This window comes from Haliotis rubra, unplaced genomic scaffold (assembly GCF_003918875.1).
Source record: "Haliotis rubra isolate DU_JTF1 unplaced genomic scaffold, ASM391887v1 Scf991, whole genome shotgun sequence".
Lineage (NCBI taxonomy): Eukaryota > Metazoa > Mollusca > Gastropoda > Lepetellida > Haliotidae > Haliotis > Haliotis rubra.
The window spans coordinates 328,982-344,902 of NW_025767736.1; the positions used below are offsets into that span (position 1 = coordinate 328,982).

Sequence of the window (15,921 nt, forward strand, 5' to 3'; positions counted from 1 at the left end):
CATCCCACGCCCATCTTCTGACGGAGTCTCTAGCGGAACACCAGACGGGAGGGGGTCGATCGACAGCAGCTGACTGGATGGGGAATCCGATGTATCGCCATGTCTAACCCTTGTTTGCGGACCTATCTGCAGTACGCCCTCACGACGCAAAGATATTTATGAAAAGCAGAATTGGATAGATTAATGCAGTAACTGCAACGTGAATCAAACGCACAAGGCGTAGCACAACTAGGGCATAATACATGCGGGTCAGCAACAGAAAAACGTAAACTGCAAATAGTACAGATTTTCATCTAGCTGAACAATCACGAACTCACGTGAATAAACAGTAGAAATACGATTAATTATCAATGCAAATTAATGAAGGATACTAGCTATACCTCTATAGTAACCTATAAGAGGTAATAAACTAAGAAAAACCAAAGGATATAGTGTGTAAGGAGACACAGGCGCTCTCACATCCTGCTCACTGGGCGAAGAAGGAGAGAGTGAAGCATGAGGCCAGAGGGTGGCGACACCTGTTCCCGCCAAAAGGGCAAGGGAGGCAACTCTTGGTGAGTACCAATTAGTGATTTTACATTGAAGGGAGCTTCAATTAAGGAGATACAAGTGTTCCACTATGTTCGCAAGAAGAAGAAGACAAGCAAAAGAGCATGAGTCAGGATAAGGAAAAATATATAAACAGTGTATATGAAATATATGGTTGTCAGCATCTACTACAGTGTTATAAATATATAAACAGTGTATATGATTTATATGGTTGTCAGCATCTACTACAGTGTTATAAATATATAAACAGTGTATATGATTTATATGGTTGTCAGCATCTACTACAGTGTTATAAATATATAAACAGTGTGTATCATGTATATGGTTGTCAGCATCTACTGCAGTTATATAAATATATAAACAGTGTATATCATGTATATGGTTATCAGCATCTACTACAGTTATATAAATATATAAACAGTGTATATGAAATATATGGTTGTCAGCATCTACTACAGTTATATAAATATATAAACAGTGTATATCATGTATATGGTTGTCAGCATCTACTACAGTTATATAAATATATAAACAGTGTATATCATGTATATGGTTGTCAGCATCTACTACAGTTATATAAATATATAAACAGTGTGTATCATGTATATGGTTATCAGCATCTACAACAGTTATATAAATATATAAACAGTGTATATGATGTATATGGTTGTCAGCATCTACTACAGTTATATAAATATATAGACAGTGTATATGATGTATATGGTTGTCAGCATCTACTACAGTTATATAAATATATAGACAGTGTGTATCATGTATATGGTTGTCAGCATCTACTACAGTTATATAAATATATAAACAGTGAATATCATATATATGGTTGTCAGCATCTACTACAGTTATATAAATATATAAACAGTGTATATGATGTATATGGTTGTCAGCATCTACTACAGTTATATAAATATATAAACAGTGTATATGATGTATATGGTTGTCAGCATCTACTACAGTTATATAAATATATAAACAGTGTGTATCATGTATATGGTTGTCAGCATCTACTACAGTTATATAAATATATAAACAGTGTGTATCATGTATATGGTTGTCAGCATTTACTACAGTTATATAAAATATATAAACCAGGAATGATTCAATTTCAGGGTCTACAGATGCTGTGCATAGAGAAGATTCTCAATACATTTGTGACAATTCATTACATTAAATCCACTTCAAATACAACAATAGACAAAATATATTAAGTAGTTACAACGAGCCTATTGGGTGCTTTGATACAGTCTATAGTTTGATTAATTCCTCTTTTTATGTAATCAGCTCTATGCAATAAACAAGAAGTTGTTTAGTACCTCTGTGGCACTTCCCTCTGAGGCCACAATTACCACACTACCATCAGTAGCGATTTAACAATTAATTAATTATACCCCGCTAACACTTAGTTAATTAAGCACTAAAAAACTTCAGCCATTCACATATTGTTAATTGAAACTGGTCACCCGTACCTCTGTGGCACATGGCCTCTACTCGATTTCCCTCTGTGGCCTATGACATCAGTGATGTGTGACAGAGACAAGTGCCACAGAGGGAAGTTACTGTCATTCATAAAGTTGTATGTTTCATTTTAGACTCACCAACTGAAAAATGTGGATCAAACATTTAGATATAAGCACTGTAAACAAAGTAAAATGGCAAAATTCTTACAAGCTGGCTATCTGATTTGGGCAGTTGTTTGTTACTTTTTAGAACACAATGAAAGCACATGTGACATTTTTGTGTGTGGATGTATACTTAGTTTCCTCCTTTATAACATATTACAAACAGTTGTGTAATATATCTCCTTTATAACATATCACAAACAGTTGTGTAATATATTTCCTTTATAACATATTACAAACAGTTGTGTAATATATCTCCTTTATAAAATATCACAAACAGTTGTGTAATATATCTCCTTTATAACATATCACAAACAGTTGTGTAATATATCTCCTTTAAACTGAAACAAATGGGAATCAAGGGAAAGGTTTTCTCCTGTGCTAAAACCATGTTGAATAATATGTATAATTTTTTTTATAACAATATGATACAATTAGGAAGCAATTGCTTAAGTTACTTTAAATGTCAGTGTGGGGAAGACATTTGTCCCCTTGTGTTCGCCATCCTTGTTGATCACCTTAGGTAGAATGGCATACATATTAAATATGTAAATGAGAGCCATGCGAATGTTGCAATTTTGGGGGAGTTATTATTATTGAATGCTGATGACACTGTTACATGTGGTGAAATTCCTGATGACTGAAAAATCATTTCAAAAATTCTGTAACATACTGAAATTGAGTGCAAATATAATGAAAACTAAAGTTCTTGTTTTGGAGGAAACCCTGTAAGTAAATAAAGCAATAACATTCTACTATGGTAATAATGTGGTGGAATAACATTCATGGTCAACAAGTGTAACAGCATGTAAGTACATAGGAATATTAATGTATGATGTTTATGTATATGTAACTGATTATACAAACAAGTAAAACATCACAAATAATGCTTTGAGTAAATCTTACAATCACTGATCTCTGTTTTTGTTCAACCTCTGTGTAACCTCTGAAGAACACGGAAGCTGGCCCTTCCCTCTCACATTATGTAATTGGATAAAGCCTGTGAAGCACAGCCACCCAGATCATTGTAGTACTTGTACCACTCTTACTGGTCAGAAACAGGTGATGTGGGCGGACACTCATGAATATAGGCACCCACAATGGTTCAGCAACATTTTGAGTTTACACTCAACTACTGTAAAAACAAGTTTTGTATAATTTTCCGATGTTTATAACCTTCACTTCAAGTGCATTAAGGCACTGTCTGTTGTCTATGTAATCATACCAGGGTAACTGTGGTATATCAGGGTAACTGTGGTATACAGGGTAACTGTTGTATATCAGGGTAACTGTGGTATGTCAGGGTAACTGTGGTATACCAGGGTAACTGTGGAACACCAGGGTAACTGTGGTATGTCAGGGTAACTGTGGCATACGAGGGCCCAAGTACTGTAACCAGGTCATCAATGTGAGCTGACCAAGTTGTGTCACTGAGTGAGTAGGTGAGTGAGTGAGTGAGTGAGTGAGTGAGTGAGTGAGTGAGTGAGTGAGTGAGTGAGTGAGTGAGAGTGAGTGAGTGAGTGAGTGAGTGAGTGAGTGAGTGAGTGAGTGAGTGAGTGAGTGAGTGAGTGAGTGAGTGAGTGAGTGAAAGAAAATTGTTAAACCTCTCGGCAATACTTCAGCCATATATCAATAACACCAAGTCTATACATATACACAAGCCAGTTTTAAGTACAAATTAAAAAAAAGGAATTTCTATATACATAGAAGGTTTGAGCTGTCAGTGGAGCACCACTGTGGGATATTAATCTTGAGGACATTATGTAATCATGGAGTAATAATTCATACAAATATTCATTATTACCACTGTAAGCGATATATTAGGATTCATATATTAGGAAAATATTAATATAGAATATTAGTTTTCATCATAATCAGTAATAGCATAGATTGTATCACTTCAGGACAAGATAACGAAGCTGGAAAGCTGCATCAGTGACATCAGAACTTGGATGAGAATTAACTTTCTCAAACTAAATGACAACAAAACGGAAGTATTCATTGCTGGGCCAAAGCACTTACAGGAACGTATGACAGAATTCTCAGTCAATATTGGACCTGTGAATGTGCCTGCCTCTTCCCAAGTGAAGAATCTAGGAGTTGTTTTTGACTCCCAAATGACCATGAACAAGCAGGTCACCCAAATGTGCCAGTCTTCTCACTATCATCTTCATCAGATTGGTAAACTAAGACGATATCTTTCAGATGAAACCGCCAAAACTCTCACTCAAGCAACAGTCATATCTCGCCTTGACTATGCCAATTCAATTTTGTTTGGGATAACAGCTTCCCTGGTTCATCGACTCCAGGTTATACAAAACACAGCCGCCAGGATAATAACTCGTTGTCCTCGAAGAGACCACATCACCCCCAGGTTAAGAGAACTGCATTGGCTACCCGTTGCCAGACGCATAAAATTCAAGGTGCTTACCATTATCTACAAGTGCCTGAAGACCAACACTGCTCCATCTTACTTGTCATCTCTTCTAAACAACCATAGACCAACAAGAACTCTTAGATCACAAGATAAAGATCTGCTTATCACCAGACCATCCAGGACCAAATACGGGGACCGCTGCTTTGAATGTGCAGCTCCCATGCTATGGAACAACCTCCCTATGTCACTAAAATCCGCCCCAAGTCTACCAACTTTTCGAAAACATTTAAAGACACATCTATTTGAAATGAAATAGACTGATCTGCACAAGCGCCTGTGAGCAGCCTAGCTGGAACTCGGCGCTATAGAAGTAGATTATTATTATTATTATTATTATTATTATAGAAAGACTATAGCTTAAAGTAATACAAACTCAACTCATCTCACAGACATACTATTCCAAAAGGTATACATAACCACTACGTAGATACAAGATGTTTCTCAGCCCAGAGGGTTGTACCCACTGTCTGTGGCCACCCCATGTTATTCTGTTCTTGGTAATAGAATTGTAATTGGCTTCTTGGAACTTTGAACTCTTTGCTGAGCTAATTCCCCACAACCAGACCAGCCAGTTGGAAAGGGGGTTTGACCAGAACCCTCACTGGGAGCCAAGACCCTTATCATAATAGCTGGCAGAGAATAAACTATTTTGGGGACCTCTGAGCCCAGGAACTAACTACAACCAGCTACAAGAACATATGGAATAACAAGCAGCTGCATTCATCTCTAATCTCTGATCTCAGAACTGGATAAGGACCACCAACCATAAACAAGGGAACCATAATAATGTCATGAACAAATAACAAGTCACTTCACCCTCAAGCAGACCCCCTTCAGGAAATACAGAAGTTGTTTTTGATAAAGTTTGTCTACACAGCCTACTATACCGGCTATCACTCACCTGTTTATATCTGCTACCATTGACCTATAAGAGTTGTGAAATACCAGTGTGAATTGAGTGAGATATTTGTTTATACATGTATACTGAGAGAAAGAAATAAAGGAACCCAGGAAAGTTCAGGCATTCCTTCAATATTTTCCCATTTTCATCACCAACTTTGAAAAGTGCTGTAGGAGGAAATCTGAGAATAAATAGAGGAACACCGCCATGAAGAGGTGTTCCCTTATTTGTTTCCCTCAGTATATAATGAGACAACAGATAGAGTTATTCAGCTGCATGTAATCAGCAAGATACTTTGTTCAGCAAATATCATGTAGTGTGTAAAAGTGATAACATTCAAGTGCTAGAGAGACTTATGCAATACTGGTCTGAAGAAACATGAGTGAACTAACACCAGGTACACTGTACCACACTGGTTGTGTCACTGCACTAACACTGGAATCCTCAACATCTATATAGCTTGGTCTGTAGCCAGGGAGGATGTTTGTCCTTCTGTTGGTCATTATATAAACCAGGGTAATTTAACTCAGAGCTGGCCCGGGGTGGTAGGGTAGCCCAGTGGTTAAACCGTCCAATTGTCACGCCGAAGACCCGGGTTCGATTCCCCACATGGGTACATTGTGTGAAGCCTATTTCTGCTGTCCCCCACAGTCATATTGCTGGAATATTCCTAAAAGCGGTTGTGATTTGCTCTGGAATCCCCTGGTTCTATAAACAGATTCTGAAATATACCTGCTGTAGCATACCAGCTGTAGCATACCTGCTGTTGCATACCAGTTTTAGCTTATCAGCTGTAGCATACTAGATGCACCATATTGCTTGTCACTATACTGGATACTGATTACTGATTTGAACAAAGTGTTGAGAATGATTAAACTGAAGAAAGACTGTATATTACTGAACCCAATAGTGTCTTGGCTGCTGTGTAACTTATTCATTGGCATTGAATACGAACCCAGTGTGCATGTGTCAGTATCTCAGCTTAATTTATGCTGCTACTTGATTAAATGAGTGAGTGAGTGAGTGAGTGAGTGAGTGAGTTAGTCTAGTTTTATTCCGCACCCAGCAATATTCCAGCTATGTGGCAGTGGTCTGTAAATAATCGAGCCTGGACTAGACAATCCAGTGATCAACATCATGAGCATCAATCTACACTTGATTAAATGAAATGAAACAGGTAAAATCATATTTTTTATTCATGTAAGCTTAAAATATCACTTGTCAAATAGATACATTTACCCCCTCAGTGTATTAACCATTGCCATGTTTCTGTCAGTATACACACATTAGCCACTCAGGTTAGTTATTCCACTAAAGCCTGGGAGTTGTAAGGGTCAGTGCTGGGAGACACAGAGACAACTTGCCTGGCTGTATTAGTGTCTGTTCATACTCAAAAGGAAGCATTTTATACAAACAACTTCAATTACATGCTTCTTGTTTATTGTAAATATCTGCCTCTGTTGTCCTGTGTGAAGAAGCACATATCAGTGTTGAAACACTGCATAATGGCTCCTGTATAGTCCTGCCTATGCTTTGAATGAAAGTCAGCTTCAATCTTCACAGGCTTAGCAATTTGACATGTCATACCACACCTACATACAACACCCAACAGCTCTGATAGTCTCAATATGAAGTGTGGAATAACTCAGTTAAAGCCCAGGAGGGCTTACCAACGATGAACAATGTTTCAACAATGTTTAACAAAGGAGGGTGTAAGGGTGAGAAAGGATGAACTGTGTAACACTGTAGAACACTGTGACAGTGAGAATGTCACACTGTATCAGGATTGTATCACAATGTTACATACTACTGTTAAGGGTTCCATTGAGTATAATGGGCAACAATTATATTCTCATTAGGAATTATTAATAAGTACTTCATCCACTCATTCCCCTCTCAGTCGTCAGTGCCAAGAACACAATACCCCCACTCCCACAGGTGAGCTGTCACTTGTAAATAAGTGCACATTACATGAAGGTATCACAAGATGAAGGCGACTCGAAACGAGAACAAATTACAGGATTTGGTGTAACGACGGTTAAAAACAATCACAAAGTTATTTATGCATTTATTGAGTGCAAGGTTTTGTTCGGAGCCACTGAAGTCATCTTTATTAATAAAAGTTTGTGACAAGCCGACAACAACATGCTTGATTTGGTTGGGCAGAGCCATGAACGGAAACCGAAGCTCTCTTATTATTATTTTGCTTAATTAAAATTGTCATTAGAAATATATGGGACTTTTTATGTTGCCACAAAGGTGATTTACTTTTGCACATAATGTCTTCTATATCCTTAATATGACTTACCTGAACAATGCAAAGAAATTAGGAATACTCCTGTAGGATAATGAGCAATTAGCGAAATCCGATGCCGGGTGGAAGGGAGCAACTCCGGCCATAAAAGTTATGACACTTGTAAAGGATATTGTTTTACGCAATCGGACATTGTCAGTGCAATAATAGTCCTTGAATATCATAAATATATATAATATACGAAGAATAATAGGAATCCAGACTAGTATAGATGGCATGTGAAGTAGGAACCTCTTTTGGAATGTCCCGTGAAATGAATTCTCCCGTTCCTGTTTTCTCTAAAATACTATTTTTCACTTATGATAAAAATATGGATGTATCCCTGGGCCGTCGGTGATATAAAGTAGTTCCTAAAAAATTAAAATAGTCCTTCGCTATTTTGATATCGTAAATATTGTACGGAACAATATCCTGAAGCTCACCGCGGCTGTTATTTCTCCAAACTGTCGATGTTTGATTCGCGATTCTGTGCAAAACTTTGCACTATTTTCTCTTTTGTGGGGACCGTCTCAGTAATTTTCTTGAAAGTATCTGTCTTCAAAGAAATATGTCAGCTTGTATCCAAACTGCCATTTCGAGTGAAATGTTGGTCTGTGTACAATATAAATATCCAAGCGCTTTATGTCATTGAAACAGTAGTGTTTAATATGAAAAACTCTAGCTCGGTTGGGGAAATTGCGGGCGATTTTTGCCTGTCGTGTTAGTTACGTATGTCTGTGCCATGAGATTGGTCTGACTTCGCTAGATGTGCAATAGTTCTACTCCCCAGCCCTTCCAATTTCCGAATAATAGTTTAATACATTTACTTCGCATTCAATGATATCAAAGATAAAATATATGGCTATTTTAAAATATGAAACTAACCAACAGTTTCACACATCACAGGGTGGTTGGTTTACTGTTATGCTACTGTAAACTACTGGTGGTGAATGTACAGAGACAGGGGTGGCATGTTCACTGTAGATACCCCATTATGTCATGAAGAACACACTCATTTCAACCTATGTATGCTTTAGTTAAAGTGTTATAACCACTAGGTGTAGAGAAATTCTGAACGTTATGAGATCATGGTTGGGGGGGTTGATAAAACAATTTATTGGAAAACAAACAGGGAATTACATATTTTTACTCCATGTCGAAAATGAGCAGTGGGCTTGTGGCCTAAATACTGAATATGAATGTGTGACTGTCTAAACAATGCTGTTCCTGTATGTAAGGTGCAGCGTTGTAAGCAGGTGACAGGTAGCTGCTCCCTTTTATCTGAAGTCGTCATGGGCGTTACATATTCTGTCCCCAGGAATTGACGGAAGGGCACCACCAGGAGTGGAGCCTGCGGCTTAATTTGACTCAACACGGGAAAACTCACCTGATCAGGACACTGGAAGGATTGACAGATTGAAAGCTCTCTCTTGATTCAGTGGGTGGTGGTGCATGGCCGTTCTTAGTTGGTGGAGTGATTTGTCTGGTTAATTCAGATGACGAACGAGACTCTAGCCTGATAACTAGTTCGCCGACACGCCTTTCGGTGGCAAACCTCTTAGAGGGAAAGGTGCCGTATAGCACCTTAGGCGCAAAACGCTAACCCACGGTGCCCGCCGCTGGACTCAAAATAGGACCAAAACGGGCCCAAATAAGTGCCAAACACGCGGTTTTTTGCGCTTGCCACACCCGCCCAGCACCCCCGCACATGCCCAAAGGCCAAAACCGCACCCAAATCCACCAAAAGGGGCCGAAATGACCTAACCCTAGCTGTAACCCTAACACTCACCGTTACCTCAACTTGTGCAGGCTAGGGTTAGGGATAGTCCCAAATAAGTGCCAAACATGCGGTTTTTTGCGCTCACCACCCCCGCACACAGCCCCCAACACGTCCCAACGAAGACCGCACCCAAATCGACCAAAGGGGTCGAAATAAACCTAACCCTAGCTCGTACCCGTAACCCTAGCTCCAACCCTAAGGACTCAAAATAGGGCCAAAACGGGCCCAAATAAGTGCCAAACACGCGGTTTTTTGCGCTTCCCACATCCGCCCAGCACCCCCGCACATGCCCAAAGTCAAACCGCATCCCTCCCGAAACTCCTTCCCCCCGCCGTCATACTAAGCACCGTGGACTTAGGCGCAAAACGCTAACCCACGGTGCCCGCCGCTGGACTCAAAATAGGACCAAAACGGGCCCAAATAAGTGCCAAACACGCGGTTTTTTGCGCTTGCCACACCCGCCCAGCACCCCCGCACATGCCCAAAGGCCAAAACCGCACCCAAATCCACCAAAAGGGGCCGAAATGACCTAACCCTAGCTGTAACCCTAACACTCACCGTTACCTCAACTTGTGCAGGCTAGGGTTAGGGATAGTCCCAAATAAGTGCCAAACATGCGGTTTTTTGCGCTCACCACCCCCGCACACAGCCCCCCAACACGTCCCAACGAAGACCGCACCCAAATCGACCAAAGGGGTCGAAATAAACCTAACCCTAGCTCGTACCCGTAACCCTAGCTCCAACCCTAAGGACTCAAAATAGGGCCAAAACGGGCCCAAATAAGTGCCAAACACGCGGTTTTTTGCGCTTCCCACATCCGCCCAGCACCCCCGCACATGCCCAAAGTCAAACCGCATCCCTCCCGAAACTCCTTCCCCCCGCCGTCATACTAAGCACCGTGGACTTAGGCGCAAAACGCTAACCCACGGTGCCCGCCGCTGGACTCAAAATAGGACCAAAACGGGCCCAAATAAGTGCCAAACACGCGGTTTTTTGCGCTTGCCACACCCGCCCAGCACCCCCGCACATGCCCAAAGGCCAAAACCGCACCCAAATCCACCAAAAGGGGCCGAAATGACCTAACCCTAGCTGTAACCCTAACACTCACCGTTACCTCAACTTGTGCAGGCTAGGGTTAGGGTTAGTCCCAAATAAGTGCCAAACATGCGGTTTTTTGCGCTCACCACCCCCGCACACAGCCCCCCAACACGTCCCAACGAAGACCGCACCCAAATCGACCAAAGGGGTCGAAATAAACCTAACCCTAGCTCGTACCCGTAACCCTAGCTCCAACCCTAAGGACTCAAAATAGGGCCAAACGGGCCCAAATAAGTGCCAAACACGCGGTTTTTGCGCTTCCCACATCCGCCCAGCACCCCGCACATGCCCAAAGTCAAACCGCATCCCTCCTGAAACTCCTTCCCCGCCGTCATACTAAGCACCGTGGACTTAGGCGCAAAACGCTAACCCACGGTGCCCGCCGCTGGACTCAAAATAGGACCAAAACGGGCCCAAATAAGTGCCAAACACGCGGTTTTTGCGCTTGCCACACCCGCCCAGCACCCCGCACATGCCCAAAGGCCAAAACCGCACCCAAATCCACCAAAAGGGGCCGAAATGACCTAACCCTAGCTGTAACCCTAACACTCACCGTTACCTCAACTTGTGCAGGCTAGGGTTAGGTTAGTCCCAAATAAGTGCCAAACATGCGGTTTTTGCGCTCACCACCCCCGCACACAGCCCCCAACACGTCCCAACGAAGACTGCACCCAAATCGACCAAAGGGGTCGAAATAAACCTAACCCTAGCTCGTACCCGTAACCCTAGCTCCAACCCTAAGGACTCAAAATAGGGCCAAACGGGCCCAAATAAGTGCCAAACACGCGGTTTTTGCGCTTCCCACATCCGCCCAGCACCCCCGCACATGCCCAAAGTCAAACCGCATCCCTCCTGAAACTCCTCCCCCCGCCGTCATACTACTAAGCACCGTGGACTTAGGCGCAAAACGCTAACCCACGGTGCCCGCCGCTGGACTCAAAATAGGACCAAAACGGGCCCAAATAAGTGCCAAACACGCGGTTTTTGCGCTTGCCACACCCGCCCAGCACCCCGCACATGCCCAAAGGCCAAAACCGCACCCAAATCCACCAAAAGGGGCCGAAATGACCTAACCCTAGCTGTAACCCTAACACTCACCGTTACCTCAACTTGTGCAGGCTAGGGTTAGGGTTAGTCCCAAATAAGTGCCAAACATGCGGTTTTTTGCGCTCACCACCCCCGCACACAGCCCCCCAACACGTCCCAACGAAGACCGCACCCAAATCGACCAAAGGGGTCGAAATAAACCTAACCCTAGCTCGTACCCGTAACCCTAGCTCCAACCCTAAGGACTCAAAATAGGGCCAAACGGGCCCAAATAAGTGCCAAACACGCGGTTTTTGCGCTTCCCACATCCGCCCAGCACCCCGCACATGCCCAAAGTCAAACCGCATCCCTCCTGAAACTCCTTCCCCCGCTGTCATACTAAGCACCGTGGACTTAGGCGCAAAACGCTAACCCACGGTGCCCGCCGCTGGACTCAAAATAGGACCAAACGGGCCCAAATAAGTGCCAAACACGCGGTTTTTGCGCTTGCCACACCCGCCCAGCACCCCGCACATGCCCAAAGGCCAAAACCGCACCCAAATCCACCAAAAGGGGCCGAAATGACCTAACCCTAGCTGTAACCCTAACACTCACCGTTACCTCAACTTGTGCAGGCTAGGGTTAGGGTTAGTCCCAAATAAGTGCCAAACATGCGGTTTTTTGCGCTCACCACCCCCGCACACAGCCCCCAACACGTCCCAACGAAGACCGCACCCAAATCGACCAAAGGGGTCGAAATAAACCTAACCCTAGCTCGTACCCGTAACCCTAGCTCCAACCCTAAGGACTCAAAATAGGGCCAAAACGGGCCCAAATAAGTGCCAAACACGCGGTTTTTGCGCTTCCCACATCCGCCCAGCACCCCGCACATGCCCAAAGTCAAACCGCATCCCTCCCGAAACTCCTTCCCCCGCCGTCATACTAAGCACCGTGGACTTAGGCGCAAAACGCTAACCCACGGTGCCCGCCGCTGGACTCAAAATAGGACCAAAACGGGCCCAAATAAGTGCCAAACACGCGGTTTTTTGCGCTTGCCACACCCGCCCAGCACCCCCGCACATGCCCAAAGGCCAAAACCGCACCCAAATCCACCAAAAGGGGCCGAAATGACCTAACCCTAGCTGTAACCCTAACACTCACCGTTACCTCAACTTGTGCAGGCTAGGGTTAGGGTTAGTCCCAAATAAGTGCCAAACATGCGGTTTTTTGCGCTCACCACCCCCGCACACAGCCCCCCAACACGTCCCAACGAAGACCGCACCCAAATCGACCAAAGGGGTCGAAATAAACCTAACCCTAGCTCGTACCCGTAACCCTAGCTCCAACCCTAAGGACTCAAAATAGGGCCAAAACGGGCCCAAATAAGTGCCAAACACGCGGTTTTTGCGCTTCCCACATCCGCCCAGCACCCCCGCACATGCCCAAAGTCAAACCGCATCCCTCCCGAAACTCCTTCCCCCCGCCGTCATACTAAGCACCGTGGACTTAGGCGCAAAACGCTAACCCACGGTGCCCGCCGCTGGACTCAAAATAGGACCAAAACGGGCCCAAATAAGTGCCAAACACGCGGTTTTTTGCGCTTGCCACACCCGCCCAGCACCCCCGCACATGCCCAAAGGCCAAAACCGCACCCAAATCCACCAAAAGGGGCCGAAATGACCTAACCCTAGCTGTAACCCTAACACTCACCGTTACCTCAACTTGTGCAGGCTAGGGTTAGGGTTAGTCCCAAATAAGTGCCAAACATGCGGTTTTTTGCGCTCACCACCCCGCACACAGCCCCCAACACGTCCCAACGAAGACTGCACCCAAATCGACCAAAGGGGTCGAAATAAACCTAACCCTAGCTCGTACCCGTAACCCTAGCTCCAACCCTAAGGACTCAAAATAGGGCCAAAACGGGCCCAAATAAGTGCCAAACACGCGGTTTTTGCGCTTCCCACATCCGCCCAGCACCCCCGCACATGCCCAAAGTCAAACCGCATCCCTCCCGAAACACCTTCCCCCCGCCGTCATACTAAGCACCGTGGACTTAGGCGCAAAACGCTAACCCACGGTGCCCGCCGCTGGACTCAAAATAGGACCCAAACGGGCCCAAATAAGTGCCAAACACGCGGTTTTTTGCGCTTGCCACACCCGCCCAGCACCCCCGCACATGCCCAAAGGCCAAAACCGCACCCAAATCCACCAAAAGGGGCCGAAATGACCTAACCCTAGCTGTAACCCTAACACTCACCGTTACCTCAACTTGTGCAGGCTAGGTTAGGGTTAGTCCCAAATAAGTGCCAAACATGCGGTTTTTGCGCTCACCACCCCGCACACAGCCCCCAACACGTCCCAACGAAGACTGCACCCAAATCGACCAAAGGGGTCGAAATAAACCTAACCCTAGCTCGTACCCGTAACCCTAGCTCCAACCCTAAGGACTCAAAATAGGGCCAAACGGGCCCAAATAAGTGCCAAACACGCGGTTTTTGCGCTTCCCACATCCGCCCAGCACCCCCGCACATGCCCAAAGTCAAACCGCATCCCTCCTGAACTCCTCCTCCCCCGCCGTCATACTAAGCACCGTGGACTTAGGCGCAAAACGCTAACCCACGGTGCCCGCCGCTGGACTCAAAATAGGACCAAAACGGGCCCAAATAAGTGCCAAACACGCGGTTTTTTGCGCTTGCCACACCCGCCCAGCACCCCCGCACATGCCCAAAGGCCAAAACCGCACCTAAATCCACCAAAAGGGGCCGAAATGACCTAACCCTAGCTGTAACCCTAACACTCACCGTTACCTCAACTTGTGCAGGCTAGGGTTAGGTTAGTCCCAAATAAGTGCCAAACATGCGGTTTTTGCGCTCACCACCCCGCACACAGCCCCCAACACGTCCCAACGAAGACTGCACCCAAATCGACCAAAGGGGTCGAAATAAACCTAACCCTAGCTCGTACCCGTAACCCTAGCTCCAACCCTAAGGACTCAAAATAGGGCCAAACGGGCCCAAATAAGTGCCAAACACGCGGTTTTTGCGCTTCCCACATCCGCCCAGCACCCCCGCACATGCCCAAAGTCAAACCGCATCCCTCCCGAAACTCCTTCCCCCCGCCGTCATACTAAGCACCGTGGACTTAGGCGCAAAACGCTAACCCACGGTGCCCGCCGCTGGACTCAAAATAGGACCAAACGGGCCCAAATAAGTGCCAAACACGCGGTTTTTGCGCTTGCCACACCCGCCCAGCACCCCGCACATGCCCAAAGGCCAAAACCGCACCCAAATCCACCAAAAGGGGCCGAAATGACCTAACCCTAGCTGTAACCCTAACACTCACCGTTACCTCAACTTGTGCAGGCTAGGGTTAGGGTTAGTCCCAAATAAGTGCCAAACATGCGGTTTTTGCGCTCACCACCCCCGCACACAGCCCCCAACACGTCCCAACGAAGACCGCACCCAAATCGACCAAAGGGGTCGAAATAAACCTAACCCTAGCTCGTACCCGTAACCCTAGCTCCAACCCTAAGGACTCAAAATAGGGCCAAACGGGCCCAAATAAGTGCCAAACACGCGGTTTTTGCGCTTCCCACATCCGCCCAGCACCCCCGCACATGCCCAAAGTCAAACCGCATCCCTCCTGAAACTCCTCCTTCCCCCCGCCGTCATACTAAGCACCGTGGACTTAGGCGCAAAACGCTAACCCACGGTGCCCGCCGCTGGACTCAAAAAATAGGACCAAAACGGGCCCAAATAAGTGCCAAACACGCGGTTTTTGCGCTTGCCACACCCGCCCAGCACCCCGCACATGCCCAAAGGCCAAAACCGCACCCAAATCCACCAAAAGGGGCCGAAATGACCTAACCCTAGCTGTAACCCTAACACTCACCGTTACCTCAACTTGTGCAGGCTAGGGTTAGGTTAGTCCCAAATAAGTGCCAAACATGCGGTTTTTGCGCTCACCACCCCCGCACACAGCCCCCAACACGTCCCAACGAAGACCGCACCCAAATCGACCAAAGGGGTCGAAATAAACCTAACCCTAGCTCGTACCCGTAACCCTAGCTCCAACCCTAAGGACTCAAAATAGGGCCAAAACGGGCCCAAATAAGTGCCAAACACGCGGTTTTTGCGCTTCCCACATCCGCCCAGCACCCCCGCACATGCCCAAAGTCAAACCGCATCCCTCCCGAAACTCCTT

The 15,921-nt window shown here is 45.3% G+C and overlaps 1 long non-coding RNA gene across 1 annotated transcript; it reads right to left on the reverse strand.

Moving 5' to 3' along the window:
* Nucleotides 1-5,946: 5,946 nt before the first annotated feature.
* On the reverse strand, nt 5,947-9,378 carry LOC124265752. The gene is made up of 3 exons (XR_006895525.1): nt 9,213-9,378; nt 6,761-6,763; nt 5,947-5,956 (listed from the first exon to the last, which is right to left on the reverse strand). It is a non-coding gene; the product is annotated as an uncharacterized LOC124265752 (long non-coding RNA).
* Between the last annotated feature and the right edge of the window lie 6,543 nt (nt 9,379-15,921).